Source organism: Trachypithecus francoisi, unplaced genomic scaffold (assembly GCF_009764315.1).
Source record: "Trachypithecus francoisi isolate TF-2019V2 unplaced genomic scaffold, Tfra_2.0 Lachesis_group7, whole genome shotgun sequence".
NCBI classification, from domain to species: Eukaryota; Metazoa; Chordata; class Mammalia; order Primates; family Cercopithecidae; genus Trachypithecus; species Trachypithecus francoisi.
The window spans coordinates 30,678,465-30,686,578 of record NW_022681472.1 but is presented as its reverse complement, the minus strand read 5'-3'; positions in this window follow the sequence as shown (position 1 = coordinate 30,686,578).

The window sequence follows — 8,114 nt, the reverse complement described above, 5'->3', positions numbered from 1 at the left end:
ATTCTATTTCCTCCACATCCTTACCAGCATTTTTTAAAACATTTTATAATAGCCATTCTGACTTGAGATAGTATCTCCTTGTGGTTTTGATTTGCACTTATGTAATGATTAGTGATGTAGAGTATTTTTTATAGGATTTTTTGGCTCCTTATATGCCTCCTTTGGAGAAATGTCCATGTCTTGGCAGTTTTTTAAATGAGGTTATTTCCTTTTTAGTGTTTAATTGTTTTAGTTCCTTATAGATTCTGGATACCACACCTTTGTTGGATACATACTTGATGAATATTTTCTGCCATTCTTCAGGTTGTCGGTTTACTCTGTTCATAGTTTCTTTTGTTGTGCAGAGTTTTTAGTTTAATTAGGTCCCCTTTGTCAATTTTTGTTTCTGTTGCAATTGCTTTTGAAGACTTAGTCATACGTTCTTTCCCAAGGACAATTCCCAGAATGGAGTTTGCTAGGTTTTCTTCTCAAATTCTTATAGTTAGAGGCCTTATATTTAAGTCTTTAATCCATTTTGAGTTGATTTTTGTATTCGTGAAAATTAATGGTCGAGTTTTATTCTGCATGTTGCTAGCCAGCTATTCCAGGGATATTTTTCAAATAGGGAGTCCTTTTGACATTGCTTGTTTTTTGTTGACTGTTGAAGATCAGATGACTATAGGTGTGCAAGTTTATCTCTGGATTTGCTATTTGTTTCTGTTGATCAATTTGTCTGTCTTTGTACAGGTATCATGCTATTTTGGTTACTACAGCTTTACAGTATAGTTTGAAGACAGGTAATGTGATGCCTCTGGCTTTATTCTTTTGGCTTACATTGCTTTGGTTCCTTGGGCTACTTTTTGGTTTGATATAAATTTTAGAATATTTTTTCTACTTCTCTGAAAAATGATGTTGACACTTTGAAAGGAAGAGCACTGAATCTGTAGATTACTTTGGGGAGGATTCCCATTTTAGTGAGATTAATTCTTCCAATCCATGAGCATGAAATATTTTTTCATTTGTACGTGTCTCTATTATTTCACACTGCAGCATTTGGTAGTTTTCCTTGTGCAGACCTTTAACCTCCTTTATTAGATGTATTCCTAGGTATTACATATATATTTTTAGCTGTTGTAATTATAATTGTGTTCTTGAGTTGGCCCTCAGCTTGAATATTGTTGGTGTATAGAAATGCTACTGATTTTGTATCCTGAAACTTTACTGAAGTTTGTTTGTCAGTTCCAGGAACTTTTGGAAGAGTCACTAGAGTTTTCCAGGTATAGAATCATATTGTCTGTGCACAGAGATAGTTTGACTTTTTTTCCTATTTAGATGCCTTTTATTTCTTTCTCTCGCCTGATTGCTCTGGCTAGCACTTCCAGTACTATGTTGAATAGGAGTGGCAAAAGTGGACCTCCTTGTCTTGTTCCAGTTCTCAAGGAGAATGTTTTCAGTTTTTACCCATTTAGCATGATGTTAGCTGTGAGTTTGTGATAAATGACTCTTACTATTTTGAGGTAAGTTTCTTCAATGCCTACTTTCTTCAGGATTTTTATCATGTAACCCTGTCAAATTTTATCAGCAGCTTTTTCTGCATCTATTGAAATAATCATATGGTTTTGTTTTTAATTCTGTGAATTAAATGTGTTGAATCACATTTGTTGATTTGCCTATTTTGGACCACCTGCATTCCAAGAATGAATCCACTTGATCATGGTGAATTAAATTTTTGATGTGTTTTCAGATTTGGTTTACTAGTATTTTGTTGAGGATTTTTGCATTTATGTTAATAAGGGATATCGGCCTGCAGGTTTTCTTGTTGTTGTTGTTATTGTGTCTTTACCAGGTTTTGGTAAACAGTGACGCTGGCTTTGTAGACTGAGTTAAGGATGAGTCCCTCTTCCTCAAGTTTTTGGAATAGTTTCAGTAGGATTTGTGTTAGCTCCTTTTTGTACATCTTGTAGAATTTGGCTGAGTCCATCTGGTCTGGGGTTCTCTTTGTTTGCTAGGTTTTTTATTATCGACTCAATTTTATTACTGATTCAACTTAATCTTGGTCTGTTCCGGCTTTCAATTTTTTCCTGACTCAATCTTGAGAGATTGTGTGTTTCCAGGAATTTATCTATTTCCTCCAGGTTTTCTAGTCTGTGTGCATGGAAGTGTTCGTAATAGTCTCTGAGGGTCTTTTGTATCTCCGTGGGTTTGGTTTTAACATCACCTTTGCCATTTCTAATTGTGCTTATTTGGATCTCCTTTTTTTCTTAATTGAGCTAGCCATCTAAAAATCTTGTTTTTCCTTTCAAAAAAAGCAACTGTTCATTTCATTGATTCTTTCTATGGATTTTTGGGTCTCAATTTTGCTCAATTCCAGTCTGATTTTAGTTATATTTTTTTCCTGCTGGTCATGAAGTTGGTTTGTTCTTGTTGTTCTAGTTCATCTAGGTGTGATGTTAGATTGTTAATTTGGGATCTTTCTAACTTTTTGAGGTTGGTATATATATACACAATAAATGTTTGCAATATATATACTATATACCGTATATCTTATATACTATATACCGTATATATCTTATATACTATATACCGTATATATCTTATATACTATATACAGTATATATCTTATATACTATATACAGTATATATCTTATATACTATATACAGTATATATCTTATATACTATAGAATACTAAGATATATTGTATATATCTTACATAAGATAAGAGGGGATACCTGTACCAAGATCTCTGCATGGGAAGGGTGGGGCAGGTCAGGCTGCTGATCCAGGTGAACAGGTGTTCTGAATGCTTAGAGGTCTGTCTGGGCATGGATGGAGAGGGCCCTCTGCACCAAGAACTCGCAAAAGAGGAGTGGGGCAATGTAGTCTGTCGAACCAGGCAAGTGGCTGCTCTGAATGCCTCGGTGTATTGCAGAGAATGCTCCACTGCACCTTAATCTATGCCCATGAAGAGTGGAGTGGCTCAGGCTACTGGACCAGGTATGCATGCTCATGAGTGGATGCTGTGACTGCCTGGCAATCTGCCTGGGCATGGAGCAGAGAGAGTCTCACTGTACTATGATTGAGAGGTGACAACGTGGTAGCAGCCCTCACTCACTCTCAGTGCCTCCTCGGCTTTGGCATCTGCTCTGGCTGTGCTCACGGAGCCCTTCAGCCCACTGCTCTGCTGTGGGGGTCCCTCTCTGGGGCTGGCTGAGGCAAGAGCTGGCTCCCTCTGTTACAGGGAGGTGTGGAGGGAGAGGTGTGGGTGGGAGCTGGGGCTGTGCATGGCACTCACGGGCCTGAGTGGGTTCCAGGTGGGAATGGGCTCGGCGGGCCCCACACTTGGCATGGCTGGCTGGCACCTGCTGGGCTTGATGGTAACAAGATCCCTCTGGGCTGCTGGAGTGCCTGGGCTAGGTGCTGCAAAGTCCTGTGGTGAGTGCTATTGAGAGGTGAAGCCAGCTGGGCTTCTTGGTCAGGTGGGGACTGGGAGAACTTTTCTGTCTAGCTCAAGGATTGTAAATGCACCAATCAACACTCTGTGTCTAGCTAAAGGTTTGTAAATGCACCAATCAGCCCTCTGTGAAAATGGACCAATCAGCTCTCTGTAAAATGGACCAATCAGCAGAATGTGGGTTGGGCCAGATAAGGGAATAAAAGCAGGCCACCCAAGTCAGCAGCGTCAATCTGCTCGAGTCCCCTTCCATGGTGTGGAAGCTTTGTTCTTTTGTTCTTGGCAATAAAGCTTGCTGCTGCTCACTCTTTGGGTCCACACCACCTTTATGAGCCATAGCACTCACTGCGAAGGTCTGCAGCTTCACTCCTGAAGTCAGTGAGACTACGAACCCACCAGAAGGAAGAAACTCCAGACACATCTGAATATCTGAAGGAACAAACTCCGGACATACTATCTTTAAGAACTTTAACACTCACCACAATGGTCCGTGGCTTCATTCTTGAAGTCAGCGGAGACCAAGAACCCACCAATTATGGACACATTTTAGCGATCCAGATGGGACTATTGCCTGTCCATAGGTGGTGAGACTATCATCAAATGGTGAGACTATCACCTATCAGTGAGACCATTGCCTATCACCAAACGTTGAGTACCATTGGACCCCTTTCACTTGCTATTCTGTCCTATTTTTCCTTAGAATTCGGGGGCTAAATACCAGGCACTTGTTGGTCAGCTAAAAGCAACTAGCATAGCTGCTGGACTAAAGACACAGGTGTCAGACTTTCTGGAAAAGGGCTCTCTAACAACCCTCGACTCTTTGGAGTTGGGATCATTGGTTTGCCTGGAACCAGCTTCCACTTTTCCTATACTTCTGGGCTGAGCTGAGGGTCAACAGAGAGGAGAGCCGTTCAGCTCTGGGGTCCTGACAACAAGTTGGTTCACCTTGTGACCATGAGAGGAACTCTCAAGAGCATGTCGCCCAAGTGGGACTCGCCCATCCATCCTATCTATCCTGACCCTTGTCCCCTGGGTCCTAATGCCTGCCCAACAAACTTCCTCTTGCCTCTCTTCTCCGCGGCTAGCCCCACTTCTCAAAACCACTCTCTGTACCTGGTGCTTTTCTAGTTTCTCCTGTACAACCTGCAGGACTGTGAGCCCATTCAGTCTCTTACAAATTACGTAGTCTTATGTATTTCTTTATAGCAATGGAGGAACAGCTTAATATACCTTCACATCCTTCTCATATTGTCAATCTAGCAGGGAAAACTTAAAAGACTGTTTAGCACAGTGAAAAATGAAATAATTTTAAAAATAAAGTTGTATTCTTAGTGATGCTTCATCTTTGCATGTAGAATTAAAAAAAAAAAACAACTTTTGACAGTTAGTATAATGCCCACTTTTTAAACATAGATAAAAGATGTATGCAAGAATCTATTTCCCAAAGGTTTTTGTTTGGGGCTGTTTGGGGACATTTTTATTCATCCTGAATGTGTAGTGGGTTCTTGGTTGCAGGCAATAGATAGCAACTCTGGAAATTTTCAGCAAATAAATTATTCATTTCACAGAATTGAGGCTGAGACAAAGCACAGTTTATGGGTTGCTGATACTGGTAATTATGTAGCCAATTTGCTGCAGCTATAGGCTTTACCAATACTCCTGTTGCTGCCAAAACTGTTCTGGCACCCCAAAAGTTCCTACATTAGTCTTACTTCCACTGTCCCTGCCTGGAGACCACATGTTCAATATTTCACATTTCTGGCAGATGTATCTTAGTGATGCAGCTTTGGACAACTACTAACAAGATGAAGAAGGATGTAGTTCCTTTATGATCCACAGTGGAAGCCAGCACTGGAAGTCACCATTTTACCAGGAGGCCACATGGTTGATGAGTAATTCCACACAAGGAATGTACTCTAGGAAGGCAAGTTTTATGATGAGAAGCTTGGATATGGGGAGGCTTAACGTTTGTTAAAATGCCTAATAAGTTCTCCTTATGGGTCTAGGGACATGAAAGGGAAACTCTCTAAGTTCAATGAATTTCAAACCAAAATTTTGGGAAAAATTCCAAATCTTAATTTACAGAAAATAAAAGGGTTATGTGTTGTTGGCATTTCAAAAGAGTAATTTTTGATGATTTCTGAAAATTAAGTTTTACCTCAAGTAATAAGTAGATTCTAGATGTAGCATAGTTGTCTTAGTCTATTCAGGCTGCCATAACAAAATATCATAAAGTGGGTGGCTTTTGAACAACAGACATTTATTTCTCACAGTTCTGAATGCTGGGAACTTCAAGATCAAGGCACTGGTAAATTTGGAGTTGAATGGCAGATGGCACCTTCCCTTCCCTTCCCTCTGTGTCCTCATTTGGTGGAAGGGACAGCTCTCTGAGGTCTCTTTCATAAGGGCACTAATTTCATTTATGAGGGCTCTACCCTCATGATCTAATCACCTCCCCAGCTCCACCTCTTAATACCATAACATTGATGACTAGATTTCAAAATATAAATTTTAGGATGACACAAATATTGAGATTACAGAAGTAGTCTAATTGTAGAAAGAAAAGATTAATAATATTTTCTTGCTTTTCCCCAAATTTCAAAAAATCCTGGGACCAACTTCTGGCTTCATCAATAAACTCAGTGCCCTCAAAAATGGTTTCGGACCTGAAAATCTTGAATAAAGTGTTTTGGGACTCCTGTGATCCTAGATACATATAGGCTTAACAGACAAATCCTGCTGGTTGCTATACAAAGGCTGCCCGAGTTTAAGTACACCAAATAATCAGTAAAATAAATTATTGCTATCTGTACTTAGATAACTAACATTTAACTACATTTATGTAGGTTTTTGTGGTTATTGTTGAGAAATTCCAAAATGAGGAAATAGCCAAATAACAATATAATGGATAACCATTTACCCAACAACCAGAATGAAAAGTTAGTACAATTTGGTTACACTTGTTTCATCTGTTTTTATACAACCAATAACACATCCTTTAGATAAATTTGAAGTCCTTCCCTCAAATCTAGTCATTTTCTTTTCCCTTGAATTAAACATGATTATGAACTTAATATGTATACTTATAATTTTTTAATACATTTGAATCTACATTATATGCATTTTTGAAGAGTATTTAGAATTTTTGTGTGTTTTGTTATAAATATACGTATATGGTACCATATGATTTTGTATTGTCTTATCATTTTATAAGTTGCTTATCATTTTGCTTTAAGACTTATTTTTATACATTATTTATATTATTATAACTGATATTCTATATCACATCTTATAAATATAACGTATTTTACTCACCCAGTATTAATGAACATTTTTTTTGTTTCTACTAGTAAAACAGAAATGAACACCTGTACATGTCTTTTTGTGCACATGTATGAGAATTTTCTGGAAATGTAAATTCTAGGTTGCAAGGCATGCACTTTTTTTTTTGTACTAGGTAATTGCAAATTATTTCTCCTTCTGTATTTTAAAAATAAGAATCTTCAAAGACAAATTTCATTTTTCTTGTTAGTGTAACTTTTAGACATAAAAAGTTCTTTTCATATCACAAACACAAATCTTTCTAACGTGTTCAAATATAAGCTAAATTTTTTTTTGCAGGTTTGTGTAATCATTTTATTTGCCAATCTGTTCATTTTTCTTTACAAACTAATTTGTTGTATGACTGGACTCTTTATTCAGAGTTCTGGGAAAACTACTAAATCATAAAAATTAAAGACAGATTTTCTCCTGGAAAATCTGAACAAATTGGCAGAATCAGAAACATTTTTACAAAAGTTTGGGAGAACAAAGCCTCATTAAAATTCCTAAAATTAGACAAATAAAAATCTTAGTCATGAGTTCTGAGATATTTTGAGGATTTCAGTAGGACAGAGTATAGGATTATATAAAAAACTATCATTAATTAGATTTGAAAAAGAATTTTCACCATGACTCCTACTTGGGGATGTGTGTGTGTGTGTGTGTGTGTATGTATAAATATAAATATAGATTTATATATTTTATCCAATATTTTCATGAGGTTTTTTTCTTATTTATTTAAGTAAAGGCTTTTTATTTTATCCAACTTTTTCTATTTGACCAAGAACTGGGAGGAGGGGAGGAAGTAACAATTCGGTTTCGCCCATATTTATGCTGGATTCAGAAAAAAATAAAATAAAAAAAAAGCTACCTTACAAAATAGATGACTTACTGAGTTTAGTTATCTAATAAAAGATGTTGGGAAACTTTACCCAACATCTTTTATTAGATAACTAAACTCAGTAAAGAGATCTTTACCACTGGGAAACTATAGTCAGTTAGGATTTATTTTCCATCTCTTTTTCTTCTTCCTCATGAAATAATTTTCTAAATAAACATTTTACAAAAACAGAATGGATAAGTTAATCCTACATTCTGGAAGACTTCTGGTTCTAAAATGATGTGTAGAAGTAAACTGGCTTCACTCTCCCCTACAGAAAACCAAAAGCAAATATACAGTGCCAAAGTTATCACCAGTAACATGCCAAAACTAAAATATGAGGAGACAGCTCCCTGGGCCACAGAGAACTGGAAAAACTTTGAGCAGATGGTAAGAGAATTGGGTTTCCATATCCATGATCCTCTTGACCTCAATCTGCCTAGCACTAAGTACCCAGCAAATTGACCCCTACCCCCTACCAA